Source organism: Frieseomelitta varia, unplaced genomic scaffold, assembly GCF_011392965.1.
Source record: "Frieseomelitta varia isolate USP_RPSP 00005682 unplaced genomic scaffold, Fvar_1.2 scaffold_437, whole genome shotgun sequence".
NCBI lineage: Eukaryota > Metazoa > Arthropoda > Insecta > Hymenoptera > Apidae > Frieseomelitta > Frieseomelitta varia.
In genome coordinates, this window is record NW_025110187.1 from 61,718 (window position 1) to 82,056 (window position 20,339).

The window sequence follows — 20,339 nt, forward strand, 5'->3', positions numbered from 1 at the left end:
GTTCCCTCGATTTATGACGAGTATCCGCCGTACTCTCACACGCGGGAACGAAGGAAAACCGAACGGCAGCGGAAAGTGGCTCGACTGAACTTCCAATTGCACAAACTCCAATGAAATTCTAACGTGGCTTCGTGAATTTACGAGTCGACGAGTGTTTGCGAGGCCTCGGCACGAGGGAGAAAAACTGAAGCGCGATTCAACTTCCAATGAAAACTGCAACGTTCGTTACCTCGATTTACGACGAATGTTCGCCAGACTTCAGGCAACCAACAAAGAAACACTGAAAGCGTTCGAAAGTGGGCGTAATTGTACTTTCAACGATACTAAATCGAGTGAAATCTTACAGCATCTGTATTCCCTCGATATTTACGACTCTTTACGAATTTTCCTCCAAGTTGCTCCGGACACGTAGAAATCGAATTGTTGTCACGACTCTTTATTCGAATGTTCGTCATGGTTTTTACGAATCGAATAACGAAGTAAAGCAGCGAAAAGCTTGAAGCTTGAAACGCGCTTCCGGAGCAGGCTACGAACCCGAAATAATACAATCATTTCAGCGGCGATATCGCGCCATCGATGCTCTTCGCCTGGCGGGACGAAAATTATTGCCAGGACGACGACGTGAGTACTTTAATGCTGATGGTCGACGGAATGCAGCAGAGTGTTCGTCGTTGAAACAACTAGTTCAGCCTCTGTCAGTGGCCGGCCGCGCGCGTTCATTGCATTGAAAAAAAAAACAAAAAAAAGAAAAGGAAAGATGAAAGAAAGAAGAAAAAAATTAGCGCACACTCCTCGATAGATGCGGCAGACGACGGTTATCGCCAGCAGGCCGAGACAACTAGCCCGAGTGACACGAAGAAACTCCGTTAGATTCGCGACCGAACGCAAAAGCGTGTATCGTGCAGCTCGCTGTCGCGTTCCACGCGAAGAAAATTCAACGGACGTGGCTATTTCGCGTCAGGGTTGGAATTTCACGTCGGCGAAAGATCTGGTACAACGGATCGTCTAGCGAGTATCTAATGACAGATACTGTTAGGAGGAATGCTTCTCCTAACGAGTGAAATTGCGTATCGTTTTAACGTAGTTTATTTTCAAGTGTTTCATTCTGCTGGCTGGAAGTAAATTTTTGTACTGGACTTTTCTTGTTGGAGTTTCAGTTCTTGGAGTATGATAACGACAGAGATGTAATGCCAGTGTGCATTTATTTTATAATTATGTAGTTATAGCACAGAATAGTATAATTCTTTTTTTTTTTTTTCTACGTATTTCAAAGCAAATTTCTTTCCTTTTATTGAATATTTTAACCTTTTAAGTTACTCCACTAGGTGATAATAATTAAATAGAAAAAGAAACACGTTTAAACATTTATATATTATTTTCGTAAATTTGTATTTTTATTATAAACGTATTATAAAATATTAAAATATATTAAATATAACATCAAAGTAGAGTATTAAGCTAAAATGTCCAATGAAAGGAAAATCTATTATAAATATTGGCTGTATAATAATAATATTTTTACCGCCTCATGTATATTATACAATTTAAAAATTTTTCAAACGATTTCATCTAAAAATTCATCCCATCTGAGTGGTGACTACTTTTATGGAAAACGACTGATTAATATTATATTTAATACACAGCCAGAAAAGAGGAAAGACTCTACAATAGACTTTGCGCTCGCATACTCCAAGATAAAAATCGAACATCGCTATACTTCTAAAGCAGAATTAATTTTCTAAAGAGCGACAAAAGTTATGAGCTGTATTTAACTTGGAAAATTAACTTGGCAGCTTATTATTTTGCACCAGACAGGCAAGGTCGATATTTGAGATGAAACTTCATAATCAAAATTTGCTGTTATTGCCTGCCTTTAAACACCCAAGGTGCTCGGCTGTATATTTGCACCATCTTCGTTGTGATAAAGTACTTCGCGAAACTTCGGTGGAAGGTAACGACGCGATATTATAACTCATAAAGAGGGGTGGAGGACAAAAGTTTGGAAAGCCTCGTTAAACCTCAGTCATGAGAATATATTAACTGAAAATGAGTAGGTAAATTAATCGAGTTTCCCATAGCACAAAGAAGATTTTTCTCTATCAGCTACCATGTAAAAGAAGAAGAGAGGAATTTCAGAAATATTAAACGTTCGATGAGAAATGAAATTAATCTGTGCAGTTGGTCTTACCGCAGAAATGAAAAGAAATAATATTTTATGTACATTCACAAACATACAGTTGCTCACGAAAGTTTTCGATTTTCATTTTAAGAATTTTTGTATGAATGCATTATCTGTGTTACGTAAAACATTTTGATACTATTATCGTATATTTAGACTCGTTTCAAATTTAATCATGATATAACACAATCACGATAGTGTTTACCTTTTTGAGTATCTATTCTCTAATGAAATAAAAGTGCAGATAATCTAAAATGTTTAAAATAATTAGTTTCTTTGCTAGAAGTTCGATAACGTATATACATGAATTGAATGAGTATGTCAAAAGTTAGACACTTGCAGATGACTTGTCTGGTAATAATAATTTTAATAAACGCTCCAAGAATTAACAAAGCGTGAAAATGTTTCATACAACGCACATAATACACTGATTGAAAAATTCCAATAAATACTCGTATACTTTCGTGAACAGCTATACTGATTTCTAACGTACAAACGAGCGCGAAATATAGTAAAATCTCTCTCGCCAAATTCTCGAAGAGAAAAGAAAGTTTTCAAGCAAGAAAGAAAAAGACCGAAACTATGAAAGCTTTGAGAAATAAAAAATGGGACAAGAAAATCGCGGAAATATCAAGAGAGAGAAAGAGAGAGAGAGAGGTTACGAAGGAGTACGAAGACTAGGGACGGGAGCAACGAACGATAAACTGTCCCGCGAGCCGCGTGTCGGAGGAATCGATCGTCGATCGATCCTCTTCCACTCTCTCGAGCGAGAGAGTTCAACGAGAGAGATCGTTCAATGTGAACCGTGAATGATTCATTCGCGATGTCCAGCGAACGCTGAAATCTCACCACGGTGCCACGTAATTACACAGCGAGTAATTAGCCTGAAGAGTCCGCACGTATTTGCGTTTAGGGGATCCTACACCTACGCGCGTGTGTTTGACGAAGCGATGAGGCAAGCGTAATAAACATGATCTACGATTTGCGCGCGCAACGCCAACACCGTGCACGTAACGTTAATTGAAATGTTTCGCCTACCAACTGAAATAAATTCCCTAATGAAAATTGCAATCTGACATCTCGCGCGCGCTTATGATACTGGAATAACCCGAGTGAGGTAAAGCTTGCCTCCTCACGAGCAAGAATTCGAAAGCGTGATCGTAAAATTTGTAATTTCAATCATGAGAATCAACCACTACTGGTTTCCTGCGAGTGGATCGTCTACAAGTTCGTAAAATCTTCTCGGTAATTACGGACGATGCCTTTTGTACTTTCACTTTTCTGGCCGGTACGCGAATAAGTAGAGGAAACGGCGGTTTTGTAATGAACATTTCTCATTTTCGCCAGAAGCACGTACGCACGTCGTCTTAAACGTGCACGAAACTTCGGGATCGTGATGCAGAATCAACCTGCAACGCGCCGTTGCAACGAAACGTTCTTGGTCGTAAATTTTACGGGGCTGTAATTTATTAACTATTCGCCGAGTTTGTACGCAAGCTTTTTCACCGCTCGTTCGACTCATTCGTGCTTTCTTCGTCGTGTGGTTTATCTCTAGTTACCAGAAATCATCGTTCACCGCTGTGCTTGATAATTTACTATTATAGATGGAGTTATTACGTTTTAACTAGCGACACGTATTTACAACGGTCATTGGTTACTAATAGCTGGCGAGTTTTTATGGAAAATTTATAATCCCGAGAATGCGAATAATCGAAAATAAAAATAAAGGAATAAACGTTTTGACTGCCAAATATTATAGAAAAATTAGTCATGTGCATTTTGTTCAATTTTACACCTAAAAATTTTCTATAAATGCAGAGAAATCCGCAGTGTATTAAGTTTCAAGCAAACACAAGTTCAGAATTATTATGTCAAAGTAATAAGACATTACGCATAGAAATATTAACAAGAACTTTTTCGCGTTCCGTTTATCCCATCAAGGACCAAGCAATAAATACATAAACTTCTTGAAATTTCGTAAAATTACAAAATCCAAGTAGAGAACATATTTGCGATTTCTTCTTATAGTTGCAACAGTGAAACATGGGAGTCTCTGATAAAAAATTACTTTAGAAAAGAAAAGAAGGTGAAATATCGCGTTGATCCTTGATAGATTAATCTTGAAATATTTTTAATTAAGAGAAAGAAAAAGATAAGTGAATCAACGAAAAAACGAAAGAACGCAACAAGGATTAAATGAACTTTCAGCCGTGTTAATTTATTTAAAAAAATCTAATTTGTAATATGTAAATCGATATGTAAATCGAAGCGCGAACGACACGTTTCATAGTTCGACGAACGAACGTCCGACGTTTTACAAATGACCAGCGTAGATCGAGGTGGCAGACGTTGCACAGGTGTACAGCCTAGGATTCGCGACGACGTGCGCGAAGCGGAAACGACGGCGGATGCATCAACGGAAACACGCGTCGACTTTCTAACTGCGCACCGTAGTAAATCTTACGTGAATGCCAAAGATCAAAAAGAAATTATTCGAGCGCACGTTTCCTTGCAACTCGTGCTCAGCTAGCTTCCGAAAAAGTTCTGTCGACTTTACGTAAGATTTACTATCTTGACCGTAGACTCTTCTGAGATCTCCGCGATAAATGGAAAACGTTTCTAGAATAAATAACGCAACGTGCCTCTTAGTTAATTCCATTGTTCCGAGGTATCTCGAGCTGTTGAGTGTTGCGATAGAAATTTTCTTTCTCAAACTGCTTTTCTCAAACTCCACGACGATAAAAATAAGCACAAATGTAATAATAATTGAAAATAACTGACACGTTCAACGAAAAGAGAAATCTAACGTAACGAAAAATAGCCACATACACCTAACATCTGACTGTAAAACATAAATAATCCACGTAAATATAATCCGAAAGATATCGCGTTCGTTGATTTTACACTCAACGCGTCGTCATAAACCGTGAGCGTCCTCACAGCCAAATTAGTAAGTGAAAGATTGATGCTCGAGCTTCGTCACGCACAGAGAGGGTTAAATACTCGTACGTGTTTCCTCGCTCGAAAACGTGCATCGACGCTACTGAATCACCGCGTATCTGAGATGCTGGACGTGCACAGCACGGCACAATACCAATCGTACGCGGATCAGCCAGCAGGAAGAAAGAGCGGGGAAAGCCGAGTGAAATGAGGGAACGACAGGCACACGCGGCTAAACGCGGGATAGAGATATTTATTGGCGTAGTCGATGTCGCCTGTACGCAGCCAATTTACATCTTCAGTCGTACGCGTAAAGAAGAGATACGCGCAAGACGGATGGATCTCGCAGGAGTCGCTCCGTTAGATCGTCTACGGTCTACACCAACATCAGGAAACAGTTACCGATTTCTGCATTGGCACGTGCTACCAGATTCCGAGGCTCCAGAATCAACGAAATCATTCGTAAAACGTCTGCTTCCGCTACGAGGAATAATATACAATCAATACGCGAAACACACTTGATGAAGTAAAACTCGTTTCGTGCAAAACACAGTAGCAAAGTTGCTACGCTTGCAACTTTCGCATGATGATTCCGCAAACGGACAGCGTATCGTCTTTTTGCGTGGTAACGCGAGATTTTATGCTACTCAGATTTATAGAAACGGACGATAATCTTTTCTTCCCTCGACGGTCAACCAACTATGTATATTGATTTATCTTTAATTCTCCACTGTGATTCTTTATTTTTTATTTTTTATTTTAATATTTATAAAGATTGAAGCTAAATACATAAGTAAAGATACGTGTTTATCCTATCGCTGCAGAGGTTGAAACAAAACCAATGAAACGCTCTTTATTAAAAAAAAAAAAATTAATTCATCGTAAATCAGTAGAGAGTGTCGAAAGTGCTCGTGAAACGTTGAATGCTTCCAAATTTTCCAAAAGAATTTCCCATTCAAGAGTAAATTGAATATCGCCAGAAATCTGCGCCCGCCCACGACAACTCCAATTGTGAATATATACACACAGCGAGAGCGATGATCCACGCAGCGCTCCGCGAGAAATGAAACAAAACAGGCGTGCAACAGGCTCCATCGAGCGTCAACATTAATAACTTCATCAGGGGAATAAAAGAAGGATGAGAAAAAAAAAAAAAAAAGAAAAAGAAAACGAAAAATAAAAGGAAGAGGGAGAGAAGGGGCTTCGCGGGGCCCCGAACAGCGAACGGAATTCATTCTGGAGCGTCGTAAAAGCGGACAAAAAGGATCGGGGGCTGGTCGTGGTCGTCGATTTTCGGGCGGCCGCGGCGTCGATCGGGACAATGGTAGGAGAGAGAAAGAGAACGGCGCTCGAACACGAGACAGAAGGAACGCATTATGGTATGCAGCTATGCAGTCAGGCACGTTATATGATTATTTTGCGCGGCCACGGCAAGGCCACCCTACGGCGAGATGACAGCACCCCTCTTTCTTTCTTTCTTTCTCTCTCTCTCTTTGGCGCTCTCTCGTCTAAACCCGCGAACGAATCTCGCAGTCGTCTCCCGGATCGGGAACCTTGAGGAATTCCCGAACCGGGCGCCCGTTTAAAGAACCGAACCGAACCGAACCGAACCGGTGTCCCCGTATAAAACGACGAGAATGTGTCGCACAAAAGACCCCCCGAACGGGTCAACCTGGGTCAAAGCGACGCGATTTGGTTTATGGCGCAAGCAAGAGTCTCTTCTCTCGTCCGCTGTTGTATTTTTGTCGCGTTAATTTTTTTCTTCTGTTTCGTTTTCTCCTTTTCTTTTTTTTTTTTTTTTTTTTCTTTTGACGGTAACAACCACCGCATTTTTCTATTCGTTTCTCTTGTTTTCTTCATTTCGTCACTGCGTGTGTCTTCTTGTTCTTCTCGCGAAATTTTACTTCGAAATTTCTCGCCTATTTCTTTTTATTGCGAAGAAAGTGTTTCGTTTGTTTAAAGCCTCGCCGTATGCGTAAGGTTGCGTTGTGAACACATGAAATGCAATTTTTAAGATGAGTGTGTCTGTTGATTCAAAATGAAACGCTGTTATCGTGTTAATCATTTGAGGTAGTTTGGACAGGTTTGCGGGAATGTGAACCAGATGCGGCGTAATTTTCGTCGCTAAAACTCGGCGTGGATGAGCGGTTTGCAACAAATTCTCACTACGTTTCACGGTTTTCCCGATCGCTGAATCAGGAGCACTCGGAATTTCCAACGGGTATTCATCAACTTGCTTCTAATTAAAATTGAGGAGCTCGAACGAGTTTCGAGCCAGTACAAAATTTAATCACAAGTTTTACGAACTACGTGCATAAAAATCCACAATCCATTGATTACAATCAGCGATTCGTATACGCGTCTATTCGTTTGCATAATCACATGTTGGTTCAAACGTACCGCGATTGATAGAACAAACGAAGTGAAAGGGATAAAAGTTAAACGATAAAAGTTTAGAACAGGTACGGATAATTGGAATAGATATAACGTCATTCTGTTCGTCATACGTGTCGACAAGCGACTACTGGATTTTATTGTTCCCCGCGTCTTCGGCGAGAATGTTGCAGCGTTAGAAACACGGAAACTTACGAACGTTATTCGTTAAAACGGATATTGAAAAATCTGGCCAACGGAGTGCCTGTCAGCAACCCCCTCTGACGTATTCAAACTCTCCAAATATCGAGCGCACTCGAGGCGCATACTAGGTCAATTGCAGCGCAAATTCATTCACAATAAGTCGGGAATATTTATCGAAAAACGCATGAGCACCATTTTACTGAATCAGTCAACTCCTTCGTGCTCGCTCCAAGCGCTCCACGAGTGCACTTCTCTCGCACTCGCGTCGAATTACTATTCTCCTTCAATCGATAGAGCCAACCAATACGTCAACTATTATATACGTGGTACCAAAGCTTCCTCCGATGTTTTTCTACAGGTTTACGAGCAGTTAAACTAAATGCATTTTGGAAGAATTTACATTTGTATGAAAGAGTTCATAAGGGTGTTCTACAATTAGATAACGAATCTGTGCTCATCGAAAGGAACTCGTGCGAATTTATCGCAAATCGCGTGTAAATTACTTCACACAAATCTTCTATATTTGTCTTCGTAGGCTGTGGATTTTTTATACACCTGGGAGAAAAATCCTCAAAAGTCTCGGGGATATTTGAAATATCCAAATGTTCGCTGTGAATAACAACATTTCTAAATTGCAGACTCTCGAGCAATTTTTACTATTACTACAAAGCACTATTAGGAATTTTTTTAATAATTCAAATTATTTCAGGATTATTTTTATCTATACATTATTATCCAAATATTAATTTAGCTTTTAAAAGAATTTCACATATTATAAAAGATGTAAATTCAGGATGAATAATACGTTTAATTCATATAAATGGAGCTTCATTTTATTTTATTTTAATATATTTTCATATTAGACAGAAATTTATATTATTATTCATTTAAATTAAGTTATGTATGATTGGTTGGTAGATTAATTTTATTTATATCAATAGCAACTGCATTTTTAGGATATGTATTACCATGAGGACAAATATCATTTTGAGGAGCAATAGTGATTACTAATTTATTATCAGCATTACCTTATATTGGAAATATTGTTGAATGAGTATGAAGAGGATTTTCTATTAATAATTCAACTTTAAATCGTTTTTATTCTTTTCATTTTATTTTACCTTTAGTAATTATATTAATAGTATTTTTACATTTAATAATTTTACATTTATCTGCATCATCTAATCCTATTTACTTAATTTCGAAACGTAATTCCAAGACTTTCAAGCGGTGTATGTAATACGCGAAAAATCGATATCAAACGCCAACGTACAGCATCAATTATAAAATATATATAAAAATAAAACCGTACTTCATAGAAATGTATATTAAAAAGTGCATAATAATCACCCGCGAACGCCGGTGAAAATATCGGAGCATCAAAGTCACGTTTCACGTAACGCCGTAAAGCGACACCTCGCAGCTAGAAAGAAAACAAGGAAAAAGGAGGAATGAAAAGAAGCACGAACAACGCGCGTTTCGATCCTTTCTCTCCTACCTAGAAACTACTTGCAAAGCAAGCACAACTCGAGCGGAGAATTTTCGAAACCGCTGATCGCAGCGACTTCGCTAGGCATTGGCTGGTCGAGCTACGTCCTGAGTTTACAGGTGTGTCCCGGGCGAATTGCACGCCGATCGTTTTCTATCGCGGAGCTAAGAACACACCGTGAACACACCGTGATTAGTATTCGATCGTCGGTATCGGCGTGTTCGCGTTACGTAAATCCGGCCACGAAGCGCATTCCAAGGCGTAATTATTAACACAATGGCTGCATTGTTAATCAGGAGGAGGTCATAGTTTAATTGCGGTGTAATTGCGACTAACGCGGGATGTAATGACGCGCACGAAATTCATTAGCGCTCGTTTCGCGGATACCCGCTCCTTTCCTTCGTTCTGTCTATTGCCTCCGCACTTTTTCCTCGATCCGCGTGTTATTAATACGTACGTAGTTTCGAGCAAGTCGCGGTGGATGATCGCGAGCTCGACAAATGGCGACATACGAGCTTAACTACTTGCTTACTCGTTCACGCGCGGGTTCATTAATTGTTATCGTCGCGATCGGTTCATCGATGCAGAGCGACTTCTCGTCGATTATACCGCGTAATTTGCCACAATATTACTGGAAATTATATTTTCAGTAATATTATTTCAGTAGTGTTGTACCTGATCCTAAATTTATACATAATCATATTTATATCTCTATGTTTCCAACTTTCAAGCAATTTATACTAAGCTCAGGCTTAAGCTCACTCGGATTGAAATTAGATTGAGTTAAAAATTTCGCAAGTAAATTTTTGTGAGAAAAATTTATCCCAGATTATTATTTTTTTTTTTTTTTTTTTCATTTTCTGCTACTATTCCAAGAGATCATCACATTTTGGTTATATCGTGAATTACGGGGACAAAGGTACTTTGGCTATTTAGCGCGAGCACGACGTTCAAGTGTGGCTAAGTGGCGCCTGTACGCGTGTACGCGAGGGTGAGCGTTCTCAAGAGCGGACAGTGAATGACGAAAGAGAGGATGAAAGAGAGGGAGAACCGTGTACAGCGCGAATTTCAGGGAATTCAACGAGAAAAAGAGCAGAACGGCGTTTCGTTGTAAAATGTGAATGATACGAAAGGATTGAAGAAACACTTGAATATGTAAATTGATTATTGTCAATTAAGACACAAACATTAAAAAAGCTATTCAGTGAATACAATTTTAATCAAAAAAGAAAAAACACAATATACAAAATATAGATTATTGTTACTGATGTAATATTCGACAAAATCTGGTTGAACGAATAATAAAGCTTTAATACAAAATCATGTGTATTCACGTGACGAGGCAAATATAATCGAACAAGTTCAATTTTGAATTTATTTCTAAAGAGTAAAGAATTATACATAGGCAGATGAAATATATACATCCTTGCTCAAATATTCGGAGGATACCAAGATTTTAAAAGAAATAATATTGCAAATACATTACATACAATATTATAGTTTCGCATTACCAAACTTTTAATTAATTACACTTTAAAATTCAAGTATAACATCCTCGTTTCTCCGAAGAAGTTTGTTTCATCGAGAAACTAAAGGGTGCTCCAAACTTTCATTCGAGCAACAGCGTAATCAAACAACCTCGATTCTAAATTTATCCTCCGAAAGAAATAAAAAATTCCCCGATCATCAAACTCACGTTAGAATATACCGATACACATACGGAACATTTAAATATTTAAATATTAAAATTTTAAATTTAAAAATCATATATTTTCACGTGACGAATAAAATACCAGTTTTAAAAAAACCTCTAAATTTATCCCCTCCAAAGAAAAAAGCGAAAAATTCCCCCCGTCGTTGGTACGCGATAAAATGCCGATACACGCGCGGAACAATTAATTTCCTGAAAACACGATGCGATTTAGATATTATCGCGACCTTATTGGACGAGAGCAGACACGGATTAAACGAGGAGAACGTTGTGTTGCTCATCGACAGGCTATAACGCGGCCAATATATTTCGAGAGACGCGGCAGCGTGTTAAGCAGGTTTCCGTGGCCCGACCGCGGATCACCGAGGAGGAACTCATCGGACCGTACGAAGACCGGGCTGGCTCGCATGATAGATGCCCACCAGCGATTTCCTCGTGAGCCACGTCCAAAGAAATTCACGTGTTTCGCGAGAGCTTCGTTACTTTCTCTCCGCTCTCGACGCAAAGTCGAGACTAAGTAAGACGAGCGGTACTGCTAATTGCCAGAGCCTCGATCTCCGGCGAATGCTTGGCGAATTAATTGCACCGACGATCGACAGATGGATCGCGCGCCAACACTCCGAATCGAGATCGAGATCGAAGCCTGAAAGTTTCTACGGGCACTCCATTTGAGAGTAAAACTCGCGAGAGTTACTCCCGGGAGTATTTTTCTCGTAGATAGACACTAAGTCCGCGTTGAGGTGACTATTTGGAAGAACCATTCATTCGTTCATCGTTGAGTCGATCAAGCTGTGTTTACATCAAGCAATCGGATCGTCCAGTCAAAAGATAATCAGAAATTATTTCAACTCCGTGTTAACACCGTGTTTACGCGAATGAAATGTGAACGCAGCTTTACAAGGGTGTCGAAAGGAACAGACAAAGGATCAAACGTTCTATTTAATTGCTTAATTATGACACACGTCAATCATAGAAATTAAAAGAAAAAGAAAAAAAGAGAAGATGAAACATTTAACAAAACTGGCGTGAAATTTGTTGAAGTGTGCTCTGCAGAAGGAATTCAATGGAAAATTTATAATTTGAAAAAGATTACTGGACACCTTTGAAACTCTAATTTTTTTTTCTACAACTCGTGATCGCAGCCTCGCTTCGTTCATAGATGAAAAGAAACTACAAGCAATTTTCAATAGTCACGGTTCTGAAACTTCTATCTCTCAGCGTGTTTTCTGTTATATTACAATTTCGTACTGCGATTTGAGAAATTGCCGAGCATTTTCAATCTGAAGTTCGCTCCTAAGTGACAAACACAATCCATGTATCTGTCTACGGTGAATTCATGACTTGATCAAACAAATTCTTTTACCTACGCTCTTACTTCCCTCTCTTTAAAATATCAGCAAGCAATAATCGAAAATCTCGTCCAGAATCACGGTCTTTATTTCATTCGTAAATTAAAAAAAAGAAAACTGATGAAACACTATATGTTCTATATATAAAATAAAATTTTCCAAGTGGACACGCAATTCGAGAACAACGATCGAAACGAAACTCTCAAATAGACACGTACTACCTTATTTCGATGCGGGTACGAGCGACAGATTCGCCGTAGCATGCAGGCAGAAAATATGGCTACCGTGGTTGAGCGATGAGTATGATGGATGTTGAACGAGGCAGAAATTCTTGGCTCGGGTTGAATTATTAGGGAAATGTGACTGGCGCGATTGTGCATGGAAGCGGAAGTCATTGAACTTGAACTTGTACAACGAAGCGGGCTTTGCCAGCGATTTGCTTCCTTGAGAGAGAAAGAGGCTGTTATTATCCGCGGATGGATATGATAATTTCGCTTTCGCTAACAAGCATCGTCTTTTTACACCGATGAAATTCAGACGAATAATTACGAAGGAGAGACTCGTGAAAAGAAGTTCATTCGAGGTATGCAAAGACCAATTAATCGGCAGCGATGTTTCCCACTTTCATTAAGTTCTAGTTTCATACAAATTCGCTCTATCATTTGCTCTGACAAAATACTAGAAAGGAAGAAGGGAACACTGACTGAGATCGAAACGTGAGAACTGAAATTCGTTGTGAGAACTACGGTGGTTCACGGAAGTACGTATATTCATCGAAATAAAATAAAAGAACTTTTGTGTTCATACATATCACGTATACTTCATATAGATACATAAATGAAACATTTTGAAATTTCATTAACGCTATATTGACAAAATTTGGAGTCAATCTGAAAATGTATAAAATAGTTACAAGATATTCTCGTATATTTAGTAATATAAATATAATATTATATAAACATATATACTACTTGGATAGCCATTTTAAATATATAATAAGCATTAAAAACGATCCTACTAAATATTCAAGCTTGCTGATATAGAGTCTGGCTGTTCAATTCTTTAGCGGACAAGATATGTTGACACGGCAATAAGTTTGTTTTGTTTTACATATAATACATATAGAAATTCAAATTATTCCAAAAACTACTCAATCGTCTTATTAGTATGAAGTATCTATATAATAATATTAATTATTAGTAAATTAAAATTAATTTAAAAGTAATTTCTGAATAAATTTCGAAATATCCACTTCCGTGATCCTTACGAAATGTATACTTGTATTAAATTTCTTGTATAGCCTACGTATAATTTTAGATTCATTTCAAATCTCATCAATATATCTAGCTTCCATCAAGATACTACGAGCCTCAACGTAGTGCAACGAAATTTCAAATAATACAGACAGTAATAACAAGTGTCTACAAGCATGTACCTACTTGTCGTTTGTCGAAATTTACAAGTGAAAATCAGTGTTTAGCGAAATGAAAGGAAAGTATGCCAACCAGCGAGACACGGTTTCCTAGCCTATATCGCGTGCATGTTTGATTCAATCTCTAGTTCAATTCTTGTCATCCGTGCAAATAAAACGTTGCTCCGAACAGAGAACGCACGGGATACATTAAAAACTTTCATTCCATCTCATTACTCCCGTATGCTATCTATAATTATATCCAACGAGTATCTACTTTCATCGCGCTAATATTTAACCTCTCGCTGATTACGACTTTTATACTCGGCAATATTTTTTAATACGCTCGATTTTCATAACGCGAAATTACAGGTTTCATGCCGCGCTATTATCCGTGCTACTTTCTCGTTTACTTCGGTTCGTGCCTGTTTATCTCATTATTTGATTTACGATTATAAAGTTCGCGTAATTGTATCGGCTAATACAGAACGGACGGCTCGTTCTATTTATGAACGAGAGAAAACCTTTCCGACGATATTCGCAACTATAAAGCTTTCATCTAGTCTGGAATTAGTCAAACTCCGTGTATGAAATAATTAAACAACTTGGATTCCAAACTTATCTTTCGGAAATAAAAAATTCATCAAGACTACGCTGGTAAAGACAGTTGGTTTTATTTTATGAATGGAAGAACAACACGCCGAATATACACGTAAGGAAAATTTCAACATTACGAGTGTTAAGCTTCTGTTTATCTCTGTCGTAATTTACACTGCTCACGCGTGTTGAAATCGAAAATTTAGGTAACCTGAATATGACTGTTTTTCAATAGCACGTGCGCAAGTGAGTGAATTTATGTCAGATTTCTAATCTTATGTGTATTCTAATCTTGCGTGTAAATTTAATCATGCGTATGCGGTGCTATTTGAAATTGCGTTAACGACCTTACTGCCTCGAGCAAAGCTAATTATCAGAAGAAATCATCTGTTTGCTTTGCTTCTCTAACGAAGCCGTAAGATTCTCCTTTTGAAATACTATTAAGACAAAGGTTACTATGTCACTTCCTGACATTTGAAATAAAATATGAAAATAATAAAATTCATTTACCAATTAGCGCAATTGACAATTAAATTGTTTCTGTGGTAACTGTACTAAATTAATTTGATAAATTAATTCGATAAACTAAAGTTCAATGTATTCTTTATCAACGAGTGATAGTGAATTTTCTCTTCTACTCTGTATCTCTCATGCTATCTTTGTTGTAAATAAGTTGCCTTATTATGGATGTTATATCATTGAAATAGCAATAGAATTTCATTTATTCAAACTGCTCGGCAGATAAGCAATTATAATATTAGAGTCGTTAACGCGATTTCAAAAAAATTTAGTTTCTCTTACATGAACTCTAATTAGAGATTAAATTACTATCTATATCTACTCGCGTCTATCATCTACACTATCTACATATTATTTTTCGTTCGTATAATAGACAAATGAAACTTATCTCCAGTCAACAAAAAATACTAGACTACTGTAGTTGACTATACACAAAAGACTGATGAACAAAAATACTAGACTACTGTAGTTGACTATACAACAAAAATACTAGACTACAGTAGTTGACTATACATTACAAAATATATTATTATAAGTGTGGATTTTATACATTTATGAATGATTGGAAGTTGCAAATACAAAAATACCTATATAAAATATTCAAAGTAAAGTATATTATAATACATATTGTGTAAAACAATTTTTTTTCTAGATTCTACATTTTCAGTGACGTTCATAAAAATTTAAAAATGCACAAAATCCACATTCTAATTACAAGTATTCTACTTTTGAATGTTTTACATATTTCTGTCAAATACCACGCGTAGATTTTTCATTCCTTAAATTTCACAGAAATGCGTAAACGTCTGTGGTCTAAGTACAACATTATTACTCCCCAACTCCAAATTATATTCCAGCTCGGGTTCCAAGCTAACGTTATCTCCCGTACTCGGAGACACCCCGAGCGCGCATCAAGAAGACTCACTCGATTACGCAACGAGGCAGCAAATGAAAGTAATCTCTTTGCAACCAGGATACACAGGCCAAACGAGATTTCGGGTCTGTTGGTTGAACAAGCGCAAACACGACGCGACGCGTAAATCACGGGAATGATATCGTGCCGCCTTAATCGCCGCTCCATAAACATTTCGGCATGTTTCGCGTGACTTTCGGGTTCCATAGGGTGAAGATGAAAAGGCAATAAAAGACCGAGCCAGCCAGATACGGGAACAACGGTAATCCCACGTACCCAGCCGTGGAAATATTTGGAAAGCGAGCGAAAACTGTTTCGCTACCTTTGAAATATCGCACCAAATGATCGTTATGTACCGGAGTACGTGTGTACTGGGTGTACAAGCTCAGTGGCAATTTCATATCAGAAACGACGTTAACCAGAAACAACGGACACTTTGTCCAATAAACAGCTCGTGGAAATTGTTTCGAACTCCTGGCGAAATTCGATCGCGCATCCTCTAGCACGATGTTCGTGAGAGCTTGTGACAGAGTTTTTCTCTTACGCAAGTTTCATACGTTCGCTTCCTTTAGATCTTATTCTTTGTTTGCTCGTTGTGTCTTATCATTGTGACGATGATTTCGGTTTTACGGTCGACTTTATTCTCTACACGCGACATTTCGTTTACTTGCGAGAGATTATAGCTGTTTGCTGATATTTAAAACCGAAGGACTAGTAATTATTAGTAAGTAAATCATTTGAAATTTGCATAATGTGGTGAACTAATGCGATGCAATAGTAAAAGAGATAAAAATAAAATTTTCAAACTGCAGATTACAATATGTGTGATAAATAAATATACAAAATATAATATTGGAACGTAATATAATAAATATAATAAATGGACTGCGTATTTTTATACTTTTATGAAGGTAATTAAATTAAACTCAAACTTAACCTACATATACATTTAGATAGAAAATGCATTGATGTTGACACTAGCGATAACTAGAAATTACAGTACAGTAATGAACTTAATATTTATTTCATTATTAAAATTTCTAAAAATACGATCGTGGACATCTATAAAATTTTTATGAAAAATTAGGAATCGACTTTGGTAGTTTTAACGTTAATTATAAAAAGTAAAAACTTATAAAAGCATTTTATAACTATATTTTCTCACAAAAGAGTATTGCATGTACTCTATACAATATTGTACTTTCCCATAGATATATAAAAATCCACAGTCTGACGATAAAGTGCAAATCGTTCGGCTTTATATTCATATTTGCTCGCTTTTTGGTCACAGTGCCTTCAAATTGGAAGATGCAACCTCGCGTAATCAGGAATTCGATCGTCGGATGGAAAAATGAAGTTGTTCAATTTAAGAAGGGGAATTCGTTCGACGCGAAGGTAATTCCTTCTTAAGGAACGGCCGCTTTTGTAATTTAATTGGACGAGAGAAAGGACGACGAATATGGAAATACGCGAGGACTGTCGTTTTCAAACGTGCATCGAGATTCTCAAAGTGGAGCAACCGTCAAGATAAGGAAAAGTGAATCGGCCGCTTTCACGGTTCTTTATGTTATATATTTGGGATCGTGGATTAAGCCGGACACAGTCCAATTAGTTCGAGTCAGCTGCGCACGTTCGATATTTGTACAAATATTTTCCATTGAGAAAATATTCGCTAACGATCGATCTGTACGTACGTACATATATGCACGAGTGTTGTACACGTTTGTTCGACGCGTTAGAGGTCGGGAGTCGGATGGAGCAAACAAAATTTCACTTTCTGACCGACGCAAATAAATGAAGCGAAGCTCGAACCCGGGCTATGTTGAATATTTATCGTGTTGAAGAGTTCTTTTGACTACTGTTCCATAAAAAAGCAATAATTTGGATGTGCCAACATTTAAATTTAAACGAACAGTGCCGAATTCAGCTTCAGCTGCGCGAATTGTTTGGAACTGAAAGATACCACGAGCAAGTTTCGAAATATAAATCATGCGTATCGATATTGAAAACAAGAAATAAACCAGTTCCAAGTAACGATAATATTTATAGTTGAAAAATCCTGAATGGAATGCCTGCTTCGTAATTTATTAATGCCTGCTTAATATCCGACTTCCACGAAGAAACATGAATACTCTTTTTCTCAAAATGTACAAAGAATCGATATCTTTCAAAATGTGAATCTTTGATTCTGTCCTTAATATTTCCAACATTTCTCGGACATTCTATTATTTTAACAGAATATTTAGCATTAGATATCTTTTCTTGTACTAAACTATTTCATACGCGTTGTTACTGTTTTATTATTATACATATAAAAATATTATACATATATATATATATATATATATATATATATATATATATATATATATAGTTTAGTACAAGAAAAGGTATCTAATGCAAAATATTCTGTTGAAATAATAGAATGTATATATATATATATATATATATATATATATATATATATATATATATATACACTATACTATACTACTAAACTATATATATATAGTTTAGTACAAGAAAAGATATCTAATGCTAAATATTCTGTTGAAATAATAGAATATATATATACTTCCAAAAAACATCAAAATAATAGATACAAAATTACATTGATAAACACTAGTAAAATGAACTGTAACCTAGAACTAAATATTTTCCGACTTCTGTACACGTTTCAAGAATCGTTTAAAATAATCCTCTGTAGAATTCACTGTCGTTACAGTGCCAATAAAATTTCAGAATGTGGAAGTACAACACACGCGATATATTCGAAAGAAATTATACCAACACTTTCGTGAATTACTGTGCACCCATCGTCGAGACAAAAGTCATCGAGAATGCATTCACGTGAAAGACGAGAAATCCACGGAGCGTCTAAATACGATGCCTATCTTTCGCGCGAATCTAAAATCCCTGTAAATCACGAGCATCGGGGAAACTCTCTGGCGGTTTCCAGGCGTACTCGCGGATCTTCCCCACTTCTTCAATGGCCCGTTCGTTCCATTAACGGAGTGAACGCCGCGCGCCTTTGATTTTCAGCCACTTCGATCTCCTTACGCCCGTTTCTCGTTCTCTATTCCCTCGCGTTCACGCGCGAGCGCAGCATACGCGACAATAGCCGTTAACTGAAGTCGTTTTATTGTCCGTCGCGTATCGCGGCTCGTAAACATCGTCCCGCCGCTGAAAGCATGTCCCGTGGGCAGATTTTGTAATCGTTTTAGAGGTTACGCCAAAGGTTCATCCTTCGCGACCCACCGATGCTGCGACGCATTGCGGATTAACGCTCGCTGGCCCAACGAACGACACTCCAACGATAAACAGAGTACGTATTGCCACGATATGTACAACATTTCGGGCAATGTCAACGACTGTACGCCAAATATTATCCCCATTTCGTGGAATTTCAATGATACGGCCGAAGCGAGCAAATGGCTCAAGTACATAGAAATCCGCTCGAAATACACGTGCTAGGTAGATAACGATTCGATGTACTACGCATATTCGATGGACTACGTTCTTAAGGGATGAATTAATCGCTCGAAATACTACGTAGACGAACGACTCGATGTACCACGCAGTTCGACGAACTACGTAGCACACTGAGGGATGAATTATATCGCTAGCTTAGGTTACGACGAAACGAAGGTACTCCAAATTTAACTTTCAGCCAACACAGTCGATCTAGAAATATTTTAGCATCTCGCGGAGAGAGAGTCGGGCAATCGTGACAGTGTCCGTAACGTCTGGAGTATTCCAAAACTGTACGCCGCGGTCGGAATCGTAGCAACCAGAACCGTGGAAACCGGCTATTTATAAACGCAACGTGTGTTAGAACGCGGACCGCGAGGATTCCGATCGTAACGACGATTACAACGAAAACGACAAAAATCGAAACTACGGATTACTTGGAGTATTGAATTTGATGTTCGTTACTCACCGACGGTGACGGATAGGCGTGAAGAGTGAGGTTAGCCGCGAACCATGCTCGATGTGAATGTGTGTTACGTGCGACGATTAGCTGCGGGGTGTAAAGGCGTAGTTGGCAGGGTCGTTGGAGCCGGTGTCCCGGGACACTTGGTGGTATTTCAGTCTTTTTTCTCTCCAAAAGGCACAAGTGTCACTGCACCGAGGCACGACTTGCTGGCACGGTGGGTCGGCGTGCGACGAATCGCGCGGTACCGAACACGGTAACCTCGCTCGCTCGCTCGCGAACGTGTCGAGGCGAATCGAAAGGAAAACACCGGGAATTTCGGGTGGTGGATGTGAACGTGAGCTTCGATCGATGTCCGTGCGCAGACTGCCCGCACCTCGCTGCTGCCGGGCGTTCGTCACGTCGCGGTCTCTGTCGGGCCGCGTTCGTCTCGCTTCGACCCTCGCTTCGTCTCTCGCTCGGTTCGATTCGACGATCCCCCCCACTCGCGCGCCGTTTGTATCGTCTCGTTCGTAGAACGACGCTTCCCCTTCGAAGTAAACGTTGGCCTTGCTTGTTTGTCCGTTCGTACGGTGCCACGACCCCGAGCATCGAACGTTTTTCCACCCGTTTTCCACAAAATTCGCACCGTGACTCGCGCGAGCTTTTTTCCATTTATAACGGCTGACTGCCCGATGCGCGCGCATCCCCATTCGATGTATCGATGCGCGCGCGACTTTC

The 20,339-nt window shown here is 38.6% G+C and overlaps 1 long non-coding RNA gene across 1 annotated transcript in view; it reads right to left on the reverse strand.

Moving 5' to 3' along the window:
• The window catches only part of LOC122532136, an 80,072-nt gene extending 59,962 nt beyond the window's left edge, over positions 1-20,110 (reverse strand). The window contains exon 1 of the long non-coding RNA XR_006307456.1: positions 19,626-20,110. This is a non-coding gene — a long non-coding RNA (uncharacterized LOC122532136). The remainder of the gene's footprint in view (positions 1-19,625) is intronic.
• Positions 20,111-20,339: the final 229 nt, after the last annotated feature.